The sequence below is a fragment of the Microcebus murinus genome, chromosome 5, assembly GCF_040939455.1.
Source record: "Microcebus murinus isolate Inina chromosome 5, M.murinus_Inina_mat1.0, whole genome shotgun sequence".
Classification (NCBI taxonomy): domain Eukaryota; kingdom Metazoa; phylum Chordata; class Mammalia; order Primates; family Cheirogaleidae; genus Microcebus; species Microcebus murinus.
Genome location: NC_134108.1, coordinates 6,703,284 through 6,728,904, shown reverse-complemented (window position 1 = coordinate 6,728,904; position 25,621 = coordinate 6,703,284). Strand labels below are relative to the sequence as shown.

At 48.1% G+C, this 25,621-nt stretch overlaps 1 protein-coding gene across 4 annotated transcripts in view; it reads right to left on the bottom strand.

Annotated features, from left to right (window-relative positions):
• AGPAT4 (1-acylglycerol-3-phosphate O-acyltransferase 4) overlaps window positions 1-25,621 on the bottom strand; it is a 103,828-nt gene that overhangs the window by 29,910 nt on the left and 48,297 nt on the right. The window contains exon 1 of one of the 4 annotated variants that reach the window (XM_076002813.1): window positions 20,901-21,113. The exons of the other annotated variants lie outside the window; for them this stretch is intronic. The gene's annotated coding sequence lies outside the window, so the exon portion shown is untranslated. Of the gene's footprint in view, window positions 1-20,900; window positions 21,114-25,621 lie in introns of those variants that run through there. 4 annotated transcript variants of the gene reach the window in all.

Genomic DNA, 25,621 nt, shown 5'->3' with positions numbered 1-25,621 from the left:
ACGTCCACCCATAAAAGGCCAAACGCCAACCTTAAGTGCAGTTCTGATTGTTTTCGTTGTCGGTAAAGCATTGCAGTTGTGCAGGCCTGGCTGGGCACTCTATGCTATCACTTGATCGCTTTTCAAACATGCTGAAATTAGGGTGTCCCTTTCTATCGATGGCATCCCTCAGTTTAACTGGAGGATTTCTTTCCTTTTCCTAGAGGTATACGATAAAGATGTACCTTACACAATCAGTGATATCTTAGCGCAGGCATCCTCAAACTACGGCCCACGGGCCACGTGCGGGTGGTTTTTGCCCGTTTGCTTTTTTACATCAAAATAAGGTATGTGCAGTGTGCATAGGAATTTGTTCATAGTTTGTTTTTAAACTATAGTCCGGCCCTCCAACGGCCTGAGGGACAGTGAACTGGCCCCCTGTTTAAAAAGTTTGAGGACCCCCTTGTCTTAGAGTCTATGAAAATATAGGAAGTAAAACAAAACTGGGTGACTTCATCAAGCTGATGTCATTTAGACAAGTTGTGTCTTAAATGTGGCCATGTGTTGGGAAGTGCCAGGGACTGGGGGAGGGAGGGACGGTCAGGGGAGCGTGAGTCGTTTTAGAGCAGTGGGACTCTTTGTAAGAACTGTAGTGGTGGGTACGTGACATCATGCATTCGTCACAACCTGTAGAATGTACAACGCAAAGAGTGAACCCTAATGTAAACTTTGCACTTCAGTGCATAATGATGTATCAACATTGGCTCATCGATTGTAGCAAATGTGCCCAGACATTAATGCCGGGGAAGTGTCAGAGTGTACCCGGGGGGAGGGGGGATGTGAGAACTATCTGTACTTTCTGCTCAATTTTTCTGTAAACCTAAAAGTGCTCTTTAAAAATAAAGTCTGTTAATTTTTTTAAAAGGCAGGGTGAGTTGAGCCTTTTATATTTATCCCATAAAAAAAGATTAAATACATAAAATAGCATTTTATGTGCCTGGTCTTGGCAGATTCCCCCCCTGCCTCCCACCTGGTTGTAGTTACCTACAGTCGGTCACCAGAGAGCTAAGGGAAGACTCCCCAGAAGAGAGCAAACGCAAAGTGCTGTCAGGTCCACAGACGCGAAGATGTTAACCAAGGGAGTAGAAAGATTCTCAATCCACCTTAACTTCTGAATATTCCCAACCTCACTCTCTCACCAGGTGAATGCTAAAGAAGGATTAGAATGTGCCAAGTCCCAACAGGTCAGAAGGGAAAAAGAAACCACGCACACAAGGTCTGAAATATCCACCTCCAGTATAAAGGTGAGCAGAAAGGAATTCATCATTAGGAAAGTCAACGCTTTGGTTCTTGGGTTGTAACTGGATGTGTTTTTCCATAGACTATGAAGTTACAACCATAGTCGAGGTTCGTTCTTTGCTTTTGATAAATATATACAGGTATCCACAGGAAAAGTGTTTTCCCAGCCCACATGCCCCACGGACAGTCATTGGACTCACTGCTAATCTTGGTGTCCAAATGTCCTAAGCCTCACTACGTTGGTTTTCAAATCCTTCAAGAATATTAAGAAGGCTAACAATTTGATTCCAAATGTAATAGCATTCATTAACGTGCTATGCATAGTGACAAATGTTTTACAGAGTTATAGTGCATGTTATCGATGAGAACTCCATAGAGCATTTAACCTACACACCCAAGATCGCAAAGGCAGTAAGTGTCAAATCCAGACTCGGCCCTGGCCTGACTCCAACCCCACCCCCTACTCCTAACCACTATACTGAACTGCAAATTAGGAGTAAGAAATAGGTAAAACAGTTAAAATTCAGCACTTGGGAACTGAGTGAAACCAGGAAAACTGTACGTACCATTTAGATATAAACTCAGTTGTAGAGAAGTCACTCTTAGATGGACATTTAAGATATCAACAACAAAGATTTGGTCAGACATAGATCACGTGAGCTGGGAGGCTGTGTCCACACCATTCCATCTGGTGAGGATGTAGGTGCAGAAAAGAGTTACAGTTCACGTGGACAAAATTCAACCGCAAGGAGGCTGCTGTTGCCTCCACAAGCTGAGACCCTGGAGTCAAACCGACCAGACTGGGTTTGACTCCTGACTATGCTGTTCTCTTGGCGATGATCTTGGACAAGTTACGGAACTGTTGCTTTCGATGGTGCTTTCAACTCTTGATTCACCTCACCTCTCCCGCTGTCAGGACCAGCGCTGCACAGTGTACAGGGAGGTGCACTGCTCTCGTTGGATTTATAGGACTGTCCTATTTTGTGCTATTTGTTCCATGTTTCCAATGTGTCTTTCATTTCTCTCCTTTCTCACTTTCTTTTGCAATAATCATTTTTCCGTCTACTAGTTTAGAAGTTGTACATTCTTAAAATACTTCTTCAATTTATCCTTCCTCATGTGTTTTTTGTTATTCTGTCCTAATATTTTAATATTATCCTTTTACTTTAACCTCACCCGACTTTATGATTGTTTTATGTAGCATTCACTTACATTTACCCATGAATCACTGTTTTTTTTCTCCTTTTATTCTTGCATCCCAGATCCTCTGAGGTCTTTCTTCTTTTCCTGAAAGTTTGTCCTTAGCATTTTCTTTAGTGAATCTGATGGTGACAAACTTACTGTTTATCTGAAAATCCATTTATTTTGTCATTATTCTTGGAAGTTATTTTTGCTGGGTGTAGAATTCTAGACTAGAACTACTTTTTCTTTCAATACATACTAAAGATGTGATTATATATTCTGGCCCTTGCTCCTGCTGGTAAGAAGTTAAACTTTATTTAGTCTGTCACTCATTGGAAGGTCTTTTATCTTCTGGATACATTTAATATCTTCTTTCATAGGTATTCTGCAATTTCACTATGATACGTTTAAGTCTGATATTTTCTTCTTTTATTTTCCATGGGTTTCACTGGGCTTCTTGAATCTTTGGATGAGTATAATTCACAAGTTCTAGAAAACTCTCCACCATTGCCTCTTCAAATACTGTCTCTTTCTCCCCATCTTGCTTCTTCTACAAGGACATGCTTAATCTCTTATGTTTTTAAATATTTTTTCATCTCTGCTGCATCCTTGAGATTTCCTTCTGGTGCATCTTCTAGTTCACTAATACTCATTTCCGTTGTGTTTCAGTTGACATGCAACCCCTATTAAATTCAAACCCCTATTGTTAAATTCAGTAGTTTTAAAAATTTCTACAGGTTCTTTTGGTTACTTAAAAGGACTCCTGGGTTACTTTTTACAGCTTCTTGTTCCTGACAGTTGCCACGTGCCCAGTCCGAGACAATCTGAAACCAACCGAATGGCTGGAAGAGTTCCAGAGCATCCGGTAACGTGAACAGGCACTGAAAATCTGCAAGCAGGCTGCTCCGTGGTCACAACCTTTCAGGGACTTTTACCATCTCCAGTTCAACTCAGAACGAAGAGAAACGTCTTTGTCGGCCCCTAGGCCTGTGCGGTGCATTTACTTTTGGTTGATGTTTACGTTGAGGTTATAGCCTTTCAGGGTTCCAGTTTTACAGAGGAAGAATCGCCTGTTAGGATTCTGGGGCAGGCGACGTCTGTGTTGCACGCTCAGGGAAACCCTGGTGCTCACGTTTGCCCGACTCAGACCATGTTCTCAAAAGCACTTCTTGTTCCCTGATGAACTCTCTGGGCTCCTGTCTGCCTTAGATTTGGCCTGGTATGTCCTTACTCTCTTGACAGATCTTCGATATGTTTAAGGTTTTTAAAAAAATATTTTATCCGGTATTTTTAGGTGCTTACAGAAGAAGGGTTGGGCAAAATAACTTAAGCTGCTATAATATTGAAAATGAAAGTCAATCATGCTTTTAAGGTAGTTAATTTATCTAAGCCTTAATTTCTCCATACATAAAAGAGGGTTAGTCATCAGTGTCAATAGCTGTGCTGTCGACCGTGGGCGCTGCTGGCCACACGTGCGTGGCCGGTAAGCATTTGAAACCTGGCTAGTCCAAATTGAGACATGCCGTAAATGTGAAATACTCACTGGGTTTTGCAGACTTAGAACAAAAGAGAGAACACAAAATATCTCGTTGTTTAAATAATGGATACACTTTGAAATGATAATATTTTGGATGGATTATATTAAGATATATTACTAAAATTAATTTTACTTATCTCTATGTTTTTTTAAAGTGGCTACCAGAAAACTTAAAATCATAGATACAGTTCTCATTATAGCTCTAATGAACAGCACTGATCTAAAAGCTTCCTGGAGATGTTCTAATGACCCTTATGAGCCACTCCTGTCTCCTTTCCCAGCCTCTAGGCCAGACTTGGTCACCACCCTTTGTAGAGAGTGTGTGTCTGTTTCCTCCACAGACGGCTACTTGAGGGAGGAAACCTAATTTGTTCATCTTTATGAGACCAGACTTGGTGCCTGCTACATAGCAGACGCTCTATAAACATTCGACAAATTAATGAATGAAATAGCTTCCATGGAAAATCAGACACACTTATCTCTTAGAGAGGAACACCTCTCCATCCTTCTAGCTCCCCCGGGAGAGATCTTCCCTGGGAGAATTCCTGTCCTTCCCGAATCCCTCTCCCTCTTGCACCAGAGGAGGAGTGATTCACACGGCTGGCACACTCGGGAAGGTTTCCCGGGCATTCTTGGCTTGGTTCTGCACTTCTTCAAGTGTGAACCCCACCGGCCCCAGGAAGTGCCCTCCTTTACCTTGGGTGGCTGCTGGAGGCTGGTGGGCAGAGCTGTCCGTCTGGGGTTTGGTTAGGAGGCCCACTGCACACAAAGCTGTCCCCTCAACTAAAAGCTCTATCAGCAGGAAAGGACATATTCTGGCCACCATCTTCCACGCCTTTGCTTAATCTTTCAAATTATTCGGAAAAACAGCTGAGCACTATTTATTGGGACTCTCTTGGGGATAAAAACATTAAATACAAAATTGAATGTACTCTTCTTTTCTCCAAAATAATATAATACAATTTAATTTAACCACACCAGAATTACTATTCAGAATTTGAAGCAAATTTCCCAATTAACCCAAAACCAAATCAAAGGGTAATTCAAGGTGAGAAACTGTCTACTATGTTCAGGGTGAGATTCTAGCTTTCCCTTCCCGGTGGCAGTCTTCCCAAATAAAGGAAAAAAGGCAATGACTCAGGGAAGACAAGCCCTGCAGCATAATTGGACAGGGATACAAAGTGGACGGTAAACACCTTTTAAGCAAGCACTCATCCCGTGGCGTGCTCTGCGAAGAATATGGTGGTTCCGAGCTTTAATGCGACCTAGAAACGTGGCAATGTCCTGGCTCCCAATGCCCGCAGTAAGAGAGCACTTAAAAAGCTTCCTCGACGGTCGAAGGCACAGGGAGAAAACCTTGCCTCGCTCGGGCTGCGTCCTGCCTCAGTCACCTTCCGCCGGCCTGAGGAGGAAAGAGCTGTCGGGAAGCCATTCTCTGTCACCTGCGCAGAAGCCATTCTCTGTCACCTGGACACTCAGGAGGGCTCAGCACACGCTTGGGCCCCGATGACATAGGCCCCGACGCTGGCGCTCCAGGGGTGGTGGCCGGTGGGCCACCTCTCTGGCGCTGGGCATCAAGGCACGTCCTTTTTTTCTTTTTTTCGAGACAGAGTCTCACTTTGTTGCCCAGGCTAGAGTGAGTGCCGTGGCGCCAGCCTAGCTCACAGCAACCTCAATCTCCTGGGCTCAAGCGATCCTTCCGCCTCAGCCTCCCGAGTAGCTGGGGCTACAGGCATGCGCCACCATGCCCGGCTAATTTTTTCTATGTATATTAGTTGGACAATTAATTTCTTTCTATTTTTAGTAGAGACGGGGTCTCGCTCTTGTTCAGGCTGGTTTCGAACTCCTGACCTTGAGCAATCTGCCTTCCTCGGCCTCCCAGAGTGCTAGGATTACAGGCATGAGCCACCGCGCCCGGCCAAGGCATGTCTTGAATGGGAACCTGCTCTAGGTCCTCTCCAATCCTACTGTCCCCCAAAGCGTTTGTGTTCAGGCTGGACGCACGCACGACCCCAGGTGCTCTTGCTTTCCCGTCTCAAACCACTCTGCGTCCTTCTTGGACACTGTTGCGTTCCCTGCTGCTCCTAGCATAGAGCTGTCATCCCGCAGCAACTCCTGGAAGGACAGGGACCGGTGGGAAGGACAGTCTGGGAAGGAGACGCCTGGCCCGACCGCTCCCCTTCTCAGGGAGGTGACCCGCAGAGGGCACGGCTGGGAACGAAATCACTCACCTGGGCTCTAGAGGAACTGTCTCCATCAATAAATATTCACTGCTGATTGATGGAAATGTGGTCTTGGCCTCACTGTCAGCAGAAACGACAAACTGCATAGGGTTTGTCCAAACTCTGCAGGCTATCGACTTGTTGGTTCTATTTTAATACTTTCTGTTTTTGGCGTTAGGCACTTTCTATTTCTGTTTCCCCCCAACTCCTCCTCCATTTCCTATACTTTGTTCTTTCCACTGTTCTTTTGTTTTATATTGTTAAACATTACCCACAACTCTTCCATAATAAAGAAAGGAAATGCACTTTTATTGCACTTACTAATATGCTTACTGAAGAGTTCTGTGTTTCTTATTCTCAATATTGAAAGTGGATAAGCAAAAGATATTTATAGTCTTCCCTAAATATAATAAAACCCTCTAAATTATACTGCTTGCTTGTACCTAAAAGTATAATCTTCAAATGATTTTCATTCTTTGGCGAGTGGTTCCCAGGTGAGAGTGACTTTGTGCAAACCCCACCCCCCACCCCACCCTAGACTTCGGGGACGTCTGGCAATGTGTGGAGGCATCTTTCATTGTCACAACTTGGGGAGGGTGGCTGCTGCTGGCGTGACGGGTGGAGACCAGGGGTGCCGCTAAACACCCTACAGTGCCCAGAACGGCCTCCCACAACGAACAATGACCCAGCCCCAAATGTCAACAGTGCTGCCACTGAGAAATCTGCTGTTTCGTGGTCACCAAGCATAAGAAAGACACAGCAGGACTGGATTTTATGTTGCATTCAGATACATAACTGCACAGTTGGGTTTGCAACGTGGCCCCACCACCCCATCTACTAGCTGTGAGCCCTTGGACAAGTTAGTTATTTAACCTCACCAGGCCTCAGTTTCCTGGTCTGTAACGGCTGTCGTAGGTTTCAGTAAGCTCACACAGACACAGAACTCGGGAGGATGCCTGGGACATTTATGCATTCTGGGCTTTTTTTTCCCTTTACATTGACATTAGCAGAGAAGCTGACCTAGAACTGACATGTTTTTTTTTTTTTTCCAAATGAATACACGATTACATAGCTTAAGGGAAAATGACTCGTTTATATTATCCAAGATTCTATATTTTAAACTCTAGAAAATCCTCAAACCAACATATACCAGAATTACCACTAATATTGGTTCTGTCTCTGTAATCCTAGGATTTGTCTTTGAAATCCGTGGTGCGGTAAGCTTCAGCACAGATAGTCCATATTCGCTCTAAAGAACATCTGGATATTAATATACTAGACATGCCTAATAACGCGAGTTTTGAAAGGATTCTAGTTTGGTAATTGTAGAGAAATTATAAAAAAATTAATTACCCTCTTAGTGTTTTCTGCACAAATGGTGCATTACAACACTGTGCACGAGACTTGCAGAAACATATAAAAGCCCTCTCTCTAGAACAGCAAACAGCTGCAGCGGGCGCCGTTTGCCATTTCCTTGGCATGTCCAGTCCACCCCTCCTGCGTTCAAACCTTTCAGCGTTCAAAGCACAGGCTGACAAGGCCTCAAACCACAGGTGGGGTCCTCGGCTCGGTCCCAGCCCTGGCTGGTGTGACGGTTAGTTTCACGTCTCTCCGTGACCCGGGTACAGAACCCAGTTAGCTAATCACTCACTCACCTCGGGGCTGCTATGAAAGTATTTTGTAGATGTGGTCTCATATACACACATAGACACACATTGCTTCTTGGGGGACTAGACTGACACTGCCACCCCCACCGTCCCCCTGTGGGTGACAGTGGCAGCCAAGAGTAAAGGAATAAAGCCAATTTGTTGTCACCGTCACTGCAGAAATCGCCTGGGGTTATGACATCAGTTCTCGAGCAAAGACTGGGTCTCTGGGTCCCAGAGAACCCCAGCTTGCCCCTGACAGGCTCCCAGGACACTCTCCCCTGGAACACTGCCAGCATGACGTGGGGGAGGGGGCCGAGGGGAAGGAAAAGGCACTGAAGAAGAGGGCTTCCAGGGACCTGGCCTTGCCCTGGGCGGGTCTGCGCAGGGAGGGGAGGGAGGAAGTACGCACGGAGGAGAAGGGAACGCTTGAGAAATCCCGCACTCGTCCTTCAGCCGGACCCCAGCTGGGGAGACATAAGACTATGCGTCACTTCTACGAGAAGATCACAAGGAATACGGCCCACGAGGGTGCACGCTTACGTATTCACCACGCACGTGGAGAGCACTCGCGGAGTGTCGCTGGTATTTACATTAAGCTTTATGTGCCAAGCACGGAAGGAATTTATAGGCCAGTAAATAACAGAGTGCGCTGCCTGCACTCAGAGAGTTTCATCTTAAATAATGTGCCATTTTGTCTCTAAATGACTACGGTGAAATCCCAGTGATCTGCGGGGAGAGCTGCACTTCCTTCCTTTCCTTCGGTGTCTGCCCAGCGTCCGCCCAGAGCCGGGCCGGGCAGGGAGGAAAAAGCGCGTGTGTTTGAGCACAGCCAGGGTGCAGCATGACCTCATCTTTCGATTTTTCTGGAGAGGATTATCTGTTCTCCTCCTCTTCAACATTCACTATGCTGAGTAGGCACACCACAGGCCCCTCCTTTGCCCTTTGTAAAGAACCAGGCACAAACAAGCAGCACATCTGAATTGACATGAGGACCCGTCGGTTCCTGGAGGATTTGGGTACACGGCCGGCTCGAGTCAGAGGTGGCTCGAGTCTCTGACATGGTCACTGTGTTCAGCCACAATTTCTGAGCTGTCCAAAATCACGAGCGCAGAGATCCTCTACTGCCTGGTTTCAGAACAGCGGGTCCCAGTCCCAGGTTGCGTCACCGCTAGAACCGAACACACGTCAGCCTGGGGGCCTGGGGAGCGCGACCTGAACGGCCCTCCAAGGGCAGCGGCGGCGGGAAGGGCTGCAGCCCCGCCTGCTCGCCTGGCCCCCAGATAACCGCTCGGCCAGGGGTCGGGCAAAGGAAAGCACGACCCATGGATCCACTCAGGCTCCTCCGCGGTATCGATCTTCTAGGTCCTTTCTGGGGAGCTCGAGCGGGCAGGGGAGTGGGGACCGGAGGCTCTCCCAGGGAGGCGGAACCGAGCACCTCATCGGATAAGGAGAAGGTTAAGAAGTCATTGATGAAAGATGACAATTTCCCCCGGGACTGGATTGATGAGCACTGCAGTCCCAGGGGAGGGGGTATAAAGTACCAGAAGAAAAGGCAATTACAGGAACCAGCTTACTTTTTTTTTTTTTTCAAAGTCTTATTTTTATTCAAAGAGCACTTCAGGTAAAAAATAGAACATAGAAGTAAGAGAGTCATTTGTCAAAACCAGGAAAGATGGTTTTCTGTTTCTTTTCTTAGTCACTTGTGGTTCAAGGCCGTCACCTAAATTTCCCTGCCGTGAGCTCTGCCTGGCAGAGGCAGAGGCACCGGACTCCCCAGGGACACCCAGCCTCTGTCCTCCGCAGCCAGCGGGGCTGCAGGAGCCTTAGGTCAGGGGCAGAGGCCCGAGCTTCTGCATTTTTAGCCACTCCAGGGTGGTGCCCAGGCTGCCAGGGAGCGAGGGCCATGCCCTGGTCTCGGCTCTACTGTAAATACATCAGCTCTACTCATTCTCTGCCCAGCCCAAGCAGAAGGCCCCATTTCACAGACAATTAGCCACACCTTGCCCATTATTCACCCATAACTCGAATATTCTCACTCCGCATATCTAAGTTCACAGACCTCAGCCTGCCATGCCCAGTCCAAGCCATTTCAGACCCATCACATGTGTTTCCTCCTCCAGGAAGCCCACCTGACCCAGCAAGCCTGGACTTTCACACCCACCCAGCACACTCCCGTAAGCCTGTCGTCACACTGTGCGCTGGTTGTCTATCGCTCCGTAACAAGCACCCCAGAAATTCACGGCTTAAAATACCAATGCACAGTTGCCATCTCTGACGGTTTCTGCGGGTCAAGAATTCAGGACTGGCTTGGCTGAGCAGTTCTGGCTTGGGGTCCCGTGGGAGGGTGTGATCAGGATGTCAGCCGGGGCTTGACTGAGGCTGGAAGTCGGTGCCAGCTTCCTGGCTGTGGGTCCCCAATCCTCTTCTCACGGGCCTGAGCGCTGCTTGAGTGACATCAGGCTTGAGTGTCACGGTGGTTGGCTTTCTCCAGAATGAGAGAGGACAGAGAGAACGAGAGAGGGGGAGATACAGAGAGAAAGAGAGAAAGAAAAACGGAGACAGAGAGGGAGGGAGAGAATCAGGAAGAACCTGTACTTCTTATGGTGTCACCTTGGGAGTCACAAAGCATCATTTATGCCACTTAATTTAATTAGAGGAGAGCCACTAAGTCCAGCCTGCACTCAAGAATTAGGGAAATTAGGTGTCACTTTTTGCAAGGAAGATTGTCAAAGACATTTAGAAATTACCATCCTCCACTAAGTGTACTTTCCAAAGACGGCTGCGACAGCATTGCATGTTGTTCTTCTAGAACACAGCCATTCCCCATCAGAAGGCAGACTCGAATTCCCCTTCTCTTGATCTAAGAGGCTTCTAACTTGCTTATAAACAGGATGAAGTGGCAGGAAAAACGTGTGACTTTCCAGGCAAGGTCATAAAAGGCAGTGCACTTTCTGCCCCAAGGGTGGGGACCTTCACCTTTGGAGCTCTGAACTGCTAGCTAGGAAATCCTGCTGCCTGGGCTGTCAGGCCAGGAGGAAGCCCCGGCTACACAGCTGAATTGCTCCAGTTTACAGCCCCAGTTGAGGCCCCAGCCAATAGTTGACACCAACTGCCAGACCTGTGGGTAAAAACACCTCCCTGCCCCCACCCCCATTCCTGCCCTCAGCTCTGGAGTCTCCCTGCTGAGAACCGGGTGTCCTGAAGCAGAATCTAGCCATTCCCCCAGGCCTTGGTCAGATTCCTGACCCACAGAATCCATGGGTACAATGGAATGGTTGTTTTAAGCCACTAAGTTTTGGGGTTCCCTGTTACACAGCATTTAGTAACTGCAACACACACTGCATTATAATTGCCTACTGTGGTTTCTCTCTCTCCTCCATTGGACTGTCAGACTGTATGTAAGTATTCTAGGGCACAGGGCTGTGTCTTACTCATTGCTACAAAGCCAGCACCCAGCGTGGTGCTTGGCATGTAATATATGTCCAACAAATGTTTGTTCAATAAATAATAAATGACTAGGAGTACACGGAATTTTGCTGGGAGAGTTGTCTTTGTCTGTAATAGAATTCATAAGACCCACTGGTTTTTCAGTCCTATAGTAGAGTTACTGCTATCTACCTATCCTGGTTGGTATACATACCATCTCTCCACCCCTTATAGAGCTTTTTGTTTGTGTAATTTTCACCCTGCCCTTCTTCTGACTTTCTACCATGTTTCCCCGAAAATAAGACCTCCCCATAAAATAAGCTCTAGCAGGATTTCTAAGCATTTGTGCAATATAAGCCCTACCCCGAAAATAAGACCTAGTGATGGGCGTGGCTACGCAGCACATCTGCACCACCCATGCATTTCGTCGCGGAGCGGTAAAGACAAGCAGCCCTTCTCATCAGCCCCACGAGAGCTCTATTCCTCGACATGAGAGATTGGGGCCAATGGTGCTAAAGGAAATAGAGTCGCAAGAAATTCAGGATGGGAATTCGGGGTTTGGAGAGTTATGATGATGTTCCAGAAGAAGACGACTTAACTATATTTGAATAAATGTAGATTGTTGTACCAATCTAAATGTAGATTGTTATTTTTTTTTAAAAAATAACACATCCCCTGAAAATAAGCCCTAGGGTGTCTTCTAGAGGAAAAATAAATATAAGACCCTGTCTTATTTTCGGGGAAACATGGTAAACTCACATTGCAAACATTTAATCAGGGACTCTTCCTGCTGCTATGCAAGGACTTGGGTGTCCTTAATGTACAAAAACAGTAATAATGACCACAAAGATGGTTGTTGCCTCAAAGCCAAAGATGCTCATGTGTAATGCTGATTCCAGGTTGTTAAATCTTTAAAAACAATTTTAGACTCTTGAGTTGACTCTACCTTCTCAACTCTGAATACATAGTCATGAATAGATATATTTTAAAAACTTAAATTTTTCTCAGTGTCACTCAGAGAAGTTTAAATGCACTTAATCTTCTCATTAATAATGTATACAAAGGAGACTAATTGTGAGTTTATTAAACATCTTGTCTATCTTCCCATGTAAATACAGGCTATATATTTAAAATGTCTGAAATTTGAAGCAATGGTCTCTAAGTCAGTTCAGACAAAGTTTCAATCACTGCATTCTCAAAATGTCCTTTAATTGGTCCAGTGCCTAAACTTATTAGTATATTTCACTGGACTTATTAATAGCAATGAATGCCTCCAGTTTAATATTCATATAACCAATTTTCTAACCAGCTCCAGCCTTCAATTACTACTTAATCCCCCCAGAAGTCTCCCTTTCAGCTATATTTATCCTTCAGCTGAAGACAATTATCTAGAAACCGCACTCAATTCTTATTACCTCATTATCTCATGATTAAGTTTAACTCTCCCAAATTTTACAAATGCTAATTAAATCTTAAAAGGCAAACAAAATGTCAATCAAAACTGATCTATAGTTGTTTGTCATCAACAACTAAAAAAAAAAAAAAAAAAAAAAAAACACAACCAAAAAACCGTTCCCTCCAATTCAAAGTGCTACAGCGCCGCACGGCAGGTACATGCACCAGCGGGGCTGGTGAGAGGCAGGAACCTTTCCCCCCAGAACTAAACACATATTTTCAGTGAAGCAACGCTTTGAACAATTCTTTATTCCTTTGTTCTCGGTCATACTACTTTGTAATTATGACCGAGTCAGCTAGAAGAATAATTTTTCAGTTGTGCTTTAAAAAAAAAAGAGGCAGAATCACTCCCAAATTAGAAAGTTAACACATTTAAAAATAAACCTGGAATGAGCGGCTACACGGCACTGTTGATCAGAAAGCACTGGGAGAGACCAGTGAATGAAGCAGGCCTCTACCCCCCCGCTGGGGATGGAGCGGTCCCGGCCACCTGCCCGGGCGCCATGCAGCAGGGAAGGGCGGCCGCGGGCAGGCAGTGATCCACCCGCTCAGCGACCCTACGACACCTGCCCCACCGACCACAGTGCCCTGTGCCAGCCACTCTCCAGCGTGGTCAGAGGGACTCGGGCAGTGAAGCCGTGCACTTAGAACCAACCCAAAGGGGAGCACCGGCAGCCACGGGCTCCTGTCCCCGTAACTTCCCGACGCTGAGGACAGAGCATTCTGTTCCTGTCTCGATGCTGCACACTAACTCAGGCTGTATCAAGAATGACCAAGAGGGACACTTCAAGGTCAAAAGCCTGAAGGAGCAGCTCCTCCCAGCCAGACAGGGCAGAGCACAGCACGAGGATGCCCCATCTGGCAATTTACATCGTGTTTTCTACTCAGGTTTGTCTCCAACTACCCCGGAAAAATCAACCCAACACCAACTTTTAAGGCGAGAGGCAACAGCACTTTCACGGGGGGAAGAGAAGGAGGAAGGCAGCGTAAAATTTCCTACTGGATGATCACAAAAAACAAAACTTCAGGTTGAAGGTAAATTGACTTTGGGAAATGCAATAGAGGGGGGAAAAAGCCACTGTAAGAGTTGAAATTACAATAACAACAACAAACATGCTAACATAAAACCTTTGTTGGTCTTCTTTTCAGAGTTGTTTCTTCTAACATAGAACATTAAAATAGTTCTTCTAGACTTCTGGTTCTGGGATAAGGTGGAGTAGACATACTTCTTCCACTAAGTACAGCCAAAAACCCTGGACGTTACATGCAAGATGAACGTAAGAAGGCTCTGAAAGGTAGGGAGAAAACAGCGAACACCTGGGGACCACCTTGGGACCTGAGGACAGCATGGCGGGAAGTCCCTGTGCTCACGTGTTCGTCACACACCCCGGCCTGCGGGCCGGGATGCCGGCATCCTGGAAGCGCCAGCGGGACACAGACAAAAGCCCAAGACAAGGTTGCTCTCTCTCGCTATGGAGCCAGGAAAGGGCAAGCCTAGCAAGACAGAAAACTTTTAGACAATAACTGCCCGACTCCAGCCAAACGTTATGGATAAAGAACCGTGGTCCGACCCCAATCCCCACCAGCACAGGCCCAGGGGGAACTCAGACTTCCCGGCTGCACGAGGAATACCCCTCCCAACTCTCCCACCCCCTGGTTGTTGTCAGAGAAGTCCGAGTGGGGAGCTGGAACTTTCCCCGTTATCCTCCAGTGGTGATGAGACCCCCTCTTCCCTCAACGTAAGGAGGCGCCTCTCCCCCCCCCCCCCCAGCCAGAGCGCTGTCAGCAGGGCCTGATGGGCAGTCTGAGCTCTCACCTGTACCCAGCAGCAAGGAGACACCCTTCGCCCTCCCAGGTGTCTGTGAACACAGCGTGGGAGACCTGGACCCTCCCCGCCACCGGTGGTAACAAGGTGGTACCCTTTGCCCTAGCGGTGCAGCGTCGGAGGAAACCAGCTAAAACAGGTTTCAGTAAGATCCAGTCTCATAACTTAATACCCAAAATGTCCAGGATACAATAGAAAAATCACTCAGCACACCAAAACTCTCCACTTGAATGAGAAAAAGACAACTGACATACACGCCAACCCTGAGAACACACAGACATTGACACGATCTAACAAGAATTTTTAAATGGCCATCATAAAAATGCTACAACAAGCGATTACAGACACACTCGACACAATAGAAAGCCTTGAAAAATAAACAGAGGAACCAAATGGAAATTTTGGAGCTGAACAAGCAATTAACCAAAGTAAGAAACTGAAGGGATGGGCCCAACAGAAAGGAGGGGACAGAGAAGAGAACCAGTGAACTCAAGAACGACAGGAACGAGCCAATCTGAACACGAGAAAATGGGTGAGAACAGTCCTAGTTACTGGATGGGACGCGCCACACCACCTCCCGGTGCTGTTTCCAATGCGGATGGCAATTTAAGAGTCTTAGTCTCTACCAAATCTTTGAAGACAGAGTTGATCTCTGTTCTGCAGAGAATGGACAAGGAATTAGTGATTCTAGAAATCCTCTGGAGGTAAAACTGCCATGACAACTTTCACTGTTTTACTTAAAAACAGTAAGGAAGGGATAAGAGCTCCTCCTGCTCCTGATGCTGTTTCGTCCCCCCAGCTCCCCTCAGTACCGGGGTCCTGCCTGACACTAGGGCGGGTCTGCGAGTAAACAAACCTCCCGGGTCCGGTCATCAGTCTCCAGGGATTTCGGGTACCATTGTCATGCAGGGCGCTGGGCTGTCTCGTGAGGACGCTATGAAGCTGGGTGAACACATTTAGTAGGAAGACAACACGAGTGTAAATGTAAGGACATGTGCTTTCAACAAACATGTACAAGTGCCCGCCGGGTGTGAGGCACTGCTCTGCACGGCTGGAGCCCTCGGCAGAGATCCCCGTCATAAGCTCAAACTCCAGTGAAGTGGGGACATTCGGGAGGTAGAGAGAGATGACAATAAGCCACCACCATAAGAAATGAACAAATACGTATATTAGAAAGTGACATTCCTCTGGCGTGAGGAAGATGGGGATGGAATGGAGGTCGGGTACTGGGCAGGGAGATGAGACGTCACTGGGAACAAGAGTCAGTGACCCGGTGGCAGAGAAAAGAAACTGCCGGAAATTCTATGAAGAAACTCAAAGAAACTAAGAAGCAGCTGAAAGCGGAGGGCTGGACCCAGAGCAGCAGGCTGACCACACAGTGACAGTGGTGTGCCCCAGCCAGCGGGGGAGGCAGTCTGAAGCTTGACCAGGAGCTCCAGGCTTGGATGGATAGATTCCGATCATCCACGCAGGCCCTGAAGACGGCCACCGTACACATTCCTGGGAGAGGAGAAGGACGAGAGCCTAAAGAGACAGCAACCGTCACCTCCTAGGCGCTGACCCCCACCTCCCACTCCTGTCAGTCTTGCTGAAACAAGGCTAGGCTGAGTCCCAATTCTAATAAGAAAGATACTGTCAGCATGAGCTTAAAAAACAGATTTTCTGAAAACCAAGTATATATTTCAAATTTCAGTCTTTTCTTTTTCTGTGAACATTAGCTACCAAGAAAAACACTGCAGTACTAGATATAAGCCACTGAGCATTGAGAGAAGTCTCCCCAGAAGCCTCCACGTGGAACTACCCTTACGGCATGCGCTCGGACGCTTATCGTGTTTCCAGCCTTGGCAATACTTCCCCGCTGGTCCCACCTTGAACTCCTTTTGTTCTCAACAGTTCAGTGAAACACACACATACACACTCACGTGTGCAAATGCACACGCCGCAGCCTCGACATCTGCAGGTTTAAGTTGTTTTTCTCCATAACATTCACAAAATTTAAGACAAAACCCAATAAAGCCTATAACAACCCCTGTCTCTTTTGGTCAAATTTGAATTCACTTAAAACAACCATAACAGAAAATGCTTACATTGGGCAACTTGGTTGAAAAAAAAAAATAATGATCATTCATTACTTAGATTTTGAAGATTCATAACTATAGGGGGGAAAAAAAAACTAAGAAAAAAGTGCAAACGTAGTATAAAAGTTTGCAAAAGAAAACTAATATTTGGTGCTGGTTGACTTCTATAAAGAATTCTTTTCAAAGTTTTTACATAAGGCACGATAACACTTGATTTTGAATTCCATCAATTCATACTGTGTAACAATTCAAAATGAAGCCAGGATGAAACGCATAGCTGCCTAATGGGAAAGGATTGTCAATAATCTGATGAAACCATGTAATCAAAACTACCAAGTGGGCGAACCCACACTGCAGAGAGTCCCCAAATCTACTGTCATGACCTCGTGTTAATTACTGGGGAAATGCATTCCCTTCAAGTCAGGAAGGCTGGCACTGGCAGACCAGATGGGAGAAGCTGGGTTGCCCATAAACCGGCCTGAAACCTGGTGGTAGGTGGTCAGATATACCATGGTGCTCGAATGAGGGGCGTTCCTCATCAAAGTGTAACTGTGACCTGTGAAACGAGTTCCCTCTCCCCAGGACTCCTGGAGAGGAGCTAAGTCAGAGATCTGCAAAGATCTCCAAAGATCTGCATGGAAGTGACCAGCTGATTTCTCCTCTGTTGGGCCTGAATTAATCCATGAGCTCGTATCAATTTCTCTAACAGCTTGTGGCACCGTGTGCGCCCCGGGGCTGGAGAAACAGGCTTAATTACCATGCATGTATGGAGGAAAGTGCTGGGACCAGCAGACAGGGCAGTCTGGAAGCACAGGCCAGGGCAGACTAGAACTGGGGAGGGCGGGACAGAGCCAGACTCCACGTCAGAACCTAACAGGCCCCCAGAGGGGCAGAGGCCAAGCCCAGGAACTTCCCAGGGGGTCTACACCCAGAGGGGCAGGGAGCGTGTCCTCATACGCCTGCCTGCTCTTAGAAAACCATGTAGCTGGAGCAGGTGTTCAAGAAATGCCTGCTGAGCAAATGCATGAAGTTAATTAAGGCATAAACGAATGAGGGGTCAAAGACCAGAACAGGACGTGAAGAACAGAAACACCAGGAGACAGGACAGGCCATGTGGCGTGTTCAGACTCCAGGGTTGGCACCCAGGAGACAGGCAGGGGCTGGAGACTGTAGCTAAGGCAAGAGCTGAGTGGAATCCCGTCGGGGCAGCTCACCCTGGGGCTCCTGAGCAATCCTGTGGGGGCAGAAACCACCCCCAGCCCAGGCCCCAGGGTCACTGGGTGTATTTCCTGCAGTGAGCTGAACAGGGGACACGAGGTGGGTGGGAGGGGGGCGCAAATCACCTCTTTGGTTTACCAGATGCTTCCCTATGTGTGCACTAGAACAGGTCCGTTAGCACCACTTCTGGGTAACCAAGCCCCAGAGAAGCTACCAGGGACTTATTTAATTATCAGGCACTTAGGCACACATGGTGCCTGCACTCTGCTGCTAGAATCCTCCTCCTGGGAAAGTATCTGCAAAAGGACAACAGGAGCGCAGTCGTGCCTCGCTTAACGACAGGGACACGCTCTGAGAAATGCATCGCTGGGTGACTTTGGCAATTTCATCGTATGCATGTCACAGAGCGCGCTTACACAGACCTGGACGGTACGGCCTGCTGCTCCCAGGCTCCCAGCCCGTACAGCATGTCCCCGTGCTGAATGCTGCAGGCAGGTGTGACAGCGGTCAGGATCTGTGTATCTAAACATAGAAAAGGTACAGCAAAAATACGATACTGTGATCGTAGGGGACCACTGTTGCAAATGTGGCCCACTCACTGAAAAATCAATGTGTTCTACCACTGTGTTTCCAAACTATGCCTTTGTCAGCTTCCAAACCTCCTCTGCCAGCTCTCCGTCCACAGAGAAGGCGGAGATAAAGGCAACAGGCCTGCTTGCAGTTTTGAAAAATCAGTCGACTTCATATCCAGCTTGATACTAATAGTCTTTTCTTTAGTGAGGCTACCGGCTACACTCTTTATATAGTATTAACATTTTAACTTCTGAGTTCAACCCCCAAAGGGACCATCTAGATCAGGCGTCCTCAAACTACGGCCTGCAGGCCACAGACGGGCCTCCTAGCACATTTATCCGGCCCTCCGGGTGTTTTTGCCGCCACTGCCTGTCCTGCTTAGCAGCCAACTCATCACAGGCCCACAGTGCACACTCTCCAACGGTCTGAGGGACAGTGAACTGGCCCCCTGTTTAAAAGGCTTGAGGACCCCTGATCTAAATGCTCCTCATTTCTACAGACCTGAGAACAATTTTAACGCTCACGATTGCACGAGTCTGTACAGTTTGGCATGATACATTGGTTATCCTACTTAATTCACAAGCCCACTCCTACGTAGCTCAGAGCACTGCATTTGTAGTTTGTTGCCTCGTTTGTAAATGTCTCCAAGGAGTTAGGTTCCCACGTATCTGTGGGTTGAAAATGTTTTCGCATCCCAGTGGGCAAATCTGTGCCGGATCACAAGCTCCCTGAGGTCTGGCTCACTCCTCTGCTGTTTCCCACACTCTGGAGTTTGCAGAATGTACGTATGCTCACCCCAGCGAACGTGGACCGACAGTGACCCACTCCGGTCTCACTCCCAGCATCGAGTCCCGAGATCACGGCCCTTCACCGTGAGTGTGGTTCTCAGGGTGTCTCTCTGGCACATATTATAGGCATATTTTAACCCTATTTAAAATGTGGTTTTAGAATCGAAAACCGTCTTTTTAAATCTAAACCAATCTAGTCTTTGTATCTCAGGGTCGGCACATGCTTGAAATACTGAGATCCTTGCAAGAGCTGAGGGGTCGACTCACTTGAACCACCCAGTAGAATGAGCTCCACTGCCTCAAAAACCAAAAAAAACCCCCACAAAATCCAAAGTTCCTACCGATAGCTCACACTCTAAAAGTCCCAACGTACAGTCACCGATCCACTACAATTTCTCCGTTTGGGGTAGATAAGCCCAAAACCCTTTCATTCACCCAGCGTGGCCTCTGGACCCATCATCTGCCAGGCTGAGTGGACACAAGGGACTGCCAACCTTCCTCTGCCCTAGAGCTGCAAAGCTGCTCTCTCGCTGCTCCTCGTCCAGTTGACAGGGATTACAGAAAACACACACAAACTGCCATTCAGCTACGGCCAAACTCGGGCGAGGCTGCCCAGAGCTTGCTTCTGTCCCGACTTGACAAGGCTCCTTCATAGTCCAACAAAGGACACTGTGACACTTGGGGACGCAGATGCAAGCCGGTGATGTCTCCGATTCAGAGAGCTCTGATCCCACCCTGGGGTCGGGGGTGGGGGGTCAGGTGGGGCTAGCTCAATAGACGACTGAGGCAAAGCGGTGTGGCTTGCAGGCTCTCGGAGGAAAGCAGGGGGGAGGGAGAGGCAATGGCGTCCCCGTCTCTGTCCTCAGTGAGTGTCTGCAACAGTCGGCTCTCCCCTGTGCGGGAGGACAGGGACCCCCGCGACCGCCTTCTTCCATTCTCAGGCTCAGTTTCGCGCGTGTAGGGAAACGCTTTCCGTGCAATCGGTCCTTCCTGATTCACTCCCTGGGCTCCACCTGTGGAAGCTCACAACAGGCTCAGGCAGCGACGCTCTCTCAGTTCAGGTGATCGTCCTCAGCGCTCCCGGCCTCCTGTCTCCACTTCCCCCTGACTGTCCTTCTGAGTGGCTTGGGTTCACCTCTGCCCACCTGCTGCTGCTGTTCTCTTGCTGAGCATGGTCTTCACCTTCAGGCTTTCCTGTCCTGGTCACAATTTCCTGTTAGGTGGCTCATCACTCTGGCCTGACTCAGCATTCCAGCCATGAAAGATGGGCAGAGACGGGGCGAGCACAGGGTGGAAACGGGAAGGGACAGGAGAACACTGTCACCTGCTGGGGAGCCAGGGTGGCTTGGAGCTGAGCTCGAAGATGCAGCTTCAGGTCACGAACCGGGCCCCAGTCACCTCTGGGTCCCCAGCACCTGAAGCACGGGTACCTGGTATGGTGGCAACAGTAGGTGCTCAATACATGCTCATTGAATTGGAGGGCATTCCATTACTTGAGCATGTTTTTTTAAAAAAAATTGCTGGGTGCCAGGTGGCAGATGCAGGGGGAGGGCTCTGGTGGAGGCTGCCACTGAAAGCCTGTCACGACTCCCCGGGACGAACCACACAACAAGCCCAGGAGAGATGCTCTCGCTGCACGTCCCGGGGGTCCGGTTGCGCTGGTGCTAACCTGGTGTGCAGGTGGTGGCGCCGGCCTGCGTTTCCTCCCACTACTCATGCTCGGCTCTGCGTGGAGACGTGGGTATTTGATCTGTCCGTTTCTGTTTAAAGAAGCCGGCTGCTGGTGTACATGAACGACCCCACGTTCATGAACATCACGATCACGTTGCTGAAAGGGAGGGCAATGACTCAGTGCGGCACGCTTGGAACCCCAGTGGGAAACGCCCACAGCCCAGGAGGAGGATCAGGGGTCCAGGAGACGCCTCCTCCCACCGCGCCCGGTGCACCCGCTGGGGACGGCTCCGCTCCCGCCGGCCCTGTGTGCCCCGGTGCAGTTCCCGGCATCCACAGCGAGGGACTCGCTCTCCCACCACACTGTGACTGGGTGGAGGGACGGGGTGCGCTCTCACCTCCCAACCACCTGCTGGCTCAGAGCACAGTGGGATGCAGACATCTGCAAAGACCGTCTAAATGTCCACCCACCGCCCTGGAATGTTCTGAGAAGGCTGCAGCTTGTGGCCGACCAGTCCAGGGCCCTTTCCTTCTGGTAAGAGAACCACACACTCGGGTGGGCTGCAGCCTGGACAAGATCACTACGGAACTGCCCCCCACCGGCCCGCTGACGTGCAGACGGGGCTGCGCTGGGAAATGTTTGAGAATCAGTTCTCAGTCCGGGGCAGCACTGACTTACAGCTTTGCCAATTTCCACAGTGTAAATATTCCCACCTCGGTCGATGTCGGTATGAGATCACCGAATAAGAAGTTGGGAGCCATGTGCTACAGCGCACCATTATGTAGCATTTCTGCCGTACATATACAACAGTTATAAATAACCTCAGAGCATAGACAATAGCAACATACAGTTTTGAGTATTTGTTACTTTTGTTCCATTACACAACTTGTCACACCTTCGAGACGGCTACCTGGTTTTGTGAGCTAATGCGTTTCTGCCTTTTGCTTAAGCTCCAGGCAGCAGGCATGCTGGCACACTTGCCCTTCCTTCCTCTTTCTTTCCCCGAAGTCTGGCTGAAGACATTCCCTTTCTGAAGCCTCCCCTGACTCATCCGGCCTATAACAACTTCTTTTTCTCTCTGAAATCCTCTAATACTTAAGTCTCTACTACATTATTTAGGAATTAGCTACACAATCTTATGTCTTCTCATGTGCGTCATACCGGTTTCGTGGCTGAGACTAGATGAGCACTCAACACGCAGGTTTCTGTGTGTTAAATAATTACAACGTGGAAACAGTGAAATGCGGTGGACCCACCTGGGCCCGCCCACCCAGAGCGGGCCCGGCACAGGGGCTGGCTGCAGGCCCAGAGCAGTCACCTCTCTCCTTCTTTCAACCACTCAGAGGGGAGCCCTGTTTCGGAGCCAGGGCAGTGCTGGCGACCAGCTCCCCGGAGCCTACCCCTAGTCAGACACTGCTGCCCCAGGACTTGTGGCTGTGGGGACCTGAGCACTGCACGGGAGAGACCGTGAGGCACGCACAGGGAAGTGGCTCCAGCGTTGAGGAGTAACGGACGGAGTCCCCAGGTGGTCAGGCCAGGACTGCAGCTCCAGATGCACATAACCGTGGCACCCGGGCAGGGTCCCCTCCTCCACCGCCCCAGCACGGCACGTCCATGTCAAATCTATTCCACAACAGCACGAAAACTATAGGGGAGCCATGAGTATGCTCTAGAATAACTGCTCCACTCAGTGCTTTCCACACCATGTCACTATATATTCCAGGGTGGAAGAGGAGGACAGCATATATTCTACCACAGCATGATGGAACACTGGCTACCAAAGCGTTTCTAGGATTTTTTTTTTTTCCCCAAAACAAACTGTGGAAGTGAAGAGTATTTTTAATCTAACATCTTCCCTCCTTTCTGGGGAGGGGAGGGCAGGACTGGAGAAGGGAAGTCTCAGAGTGTTTGAAAATGCCTCGGATTCCATGTGGGCCCAGGATAAACTGAAATAGAGGGAAATGTGAAAATACTTTTTGCCATTAACATGCCCTTTGCTTTGTAGCTTGTTTTTAGGAAACCTCTTTCCCCCTTATTTCGAATTGGGCTATTTAAATTCTATTTCCAGTATAGAAACCCAAACCTATAGACTAAGGCCACAGTCTTCCAATGTTTTTGATTCTTTTAGAAAAAAATTAAATATGTGCCACTAGCATTTGCAAATTTTAAAACTGTAAAAGTCATATTTATATAATTTATAAAATAAATACAAATTTTTAAATCTTCTCCAGGTGGACTGATACGCTATGATAAAGTATAAATAGGAGTTCAAAGGCTTTCTTTGTGTACCCCAGTGGCCTGTCTTGTCCGCCTCCTGGGAACACCCACCCCCCTTTGAACACCACACACAATCGTCTTACAAAGTTACAAGACACCAAAGTCAAACTTACAACCTCATTTGAAAGCCGTAACTTAAGTCACAAGCGAAATTTAATGCTTCCAAAAACAAACGGGCCCCTTGGCGGAGAATTAATTTATTTATAAACCCTATCAACGGCTAAGACAACTCCCTTTAAGCCAAGCATCCACTCACACAATTCAGGATCACATCTGTGTTCCCAAACTTGCTGTCCCTTTAGTGTGTGTGCCCATCTGAAATTTGGCGTGGGCAAACTCCCACCTAAAACATAATGACCAGTGGTCACAGATTCACAGAAGAATATAAATACACAAACACACACATATTTAAGATGTAGAAACGAACTGCTACTCAAAACAAACAAGGTGTGCTATAACATAGTTCTATTCCTCTTTTTAAAGACTTACAAATCCAGTGTCCTTCCTCACACTATCCGTTGAGCGAATCAGCCTCATAAGATGGGACCATCCGGACATTCAACACGCTTCTGACCACAGGCATTTCAACCGCACGGCCGTGAAATTACCTGATGCCCTGAACCAGCAACACACTGACGCAATCGCCAGCTCTCAGCCCCCGTGCTCTGTTCCCTTCTCCGAGTAAACAAGAAGGCGTTGGCAGAGAGGGCCAATTTTGTAACAAGCATCGTGTGGAAAAGCCCAGCAAAGTAAATGCTGAATAAAACCATTTCACTAGGAATGGGGCCAGAGTGTGACAGTGGCTGCAGAGAGAAAACATTCCCTCTGACTGAGCTGAGCAGACGTCTTCCCTGAGACTTCAGGACGTAAAAGTCCAGGAGTGCCTGGAACAACAGAACAGACTGCCTCGGTGACCGGACTTGCTCTTGTATGTTTTTTTTAATGCAAAGCAAAAAGAGAAAGAATAGACTTGTTACCCTCATTTTGGCCAAACAGAGAGCTTGGCAGTAAGACCAAACAGTGCCCTGCGGGTGGGCAATGCCCAATCCTGATTTGTCACTCGTGTCCCTCTCCTGTCATCTGTTAGGCCTTTCTCCAGGTTTGAAGGGCAAAGCATTTTACTCGACATTTCCTAAGCAGATTGCTCTGGGGGCTAGCCAAAGCAGTTCTGAAGACAATGTATTTCAAGAGGTGGCATAGATGCCAGTTGAACGTACTGCACACAAAGAATACAGGTGGCAGAAACGTACGGGTCTTTCTCTGGGCACCAAAGCTCCACCCTGCAGCAGCCGGCCTTCCTGCGTGGCGGCCGCTGCCGGGCTGAGCAGGGCCGCTGCCTCTAGGTGAGGATTCTGCACAGCGTCCACACGGTCGGTCATCTTCTTCCATGGCCACTGTCACCAGCCCCACTTAAGTCATTTGAGCTCCTGACTTTGCAGAGGTAGGAAAAAGGATGGCTCGGCTTGGTCCATGGATAAAAGGCATTAGCAGCAGAAAAGAGGGAGAGGAGAAAGAAAGAAATATGACATTAACACGTGCCACCTCTCCATGACCTGGACTTCACTTTGTGCTTCACTGATACAGTGGAAGCAGCAAAGACTTAGAAAGCAGAGTGCATGCGCTTCCTGGGGCTGCCGTGACAAAGTGTCACAGAGTGGGGACCTCCAACAGTGGAAGCCTGTTGTCTCACGGTTCTGGAGTCCAGATGTCTAAGATCGAGCTGTCAGCAGGCTTGATTCCCTCTCTCCAGGCTTTTGGGGGCTTCAGGTCCTCAGGTGTTCCTTGGCCTGTAAGGTGACATCCTCCTTGTGTCTTCACTGCGTCTTCCTCCCGCAGGTCTTTCTGTGTCCACATGTCTCCTTTTTGTAAGGACACAGTCACATTGGAGTGGGGCCCGCCCTAAGGACCTCATCTTAAGTTGATCACCTGCAAAGACCCTACTTCCAACCAAGGCCACACACACAGGCACGACGGGGTCAGGACTTCAGTCTCTTCTTGGAGTGTAGGCAGGGGACACCATTCAGCCCCTAACAATGTCCAGTTCTCACGGCCATTCTCCCTTCTCAGTTCCGCTCCACCAAACTACTGCAATTTTGTGATGAGAGTTGACTACGTCAGCTCAGTCCTGGGAGGGCACAGCCTGAAACATCTCCTCTGTCACCCCGGTCCCCACCCAGCCTGGAAGAGGCAGTCAATTGATAAAGGTTTTGAGTGAATTTCACACTTTATTTCACAAAGGGCTCACTTTATATTTTCTACTCTCTTCCTTAACCCATTCCCTATTTCATCCTTTTTTACTGTTTGGGTTTTATATTTTTTTTTTCCAGTTTATAAAACGCGTGTTCATTGCGTAAAATACAAGACATTCAGAGACATCTCTAATTACAATTCCTAAAAATAGCACTCTGATAAACTTACTCCCAGTTTATATTTATAATATT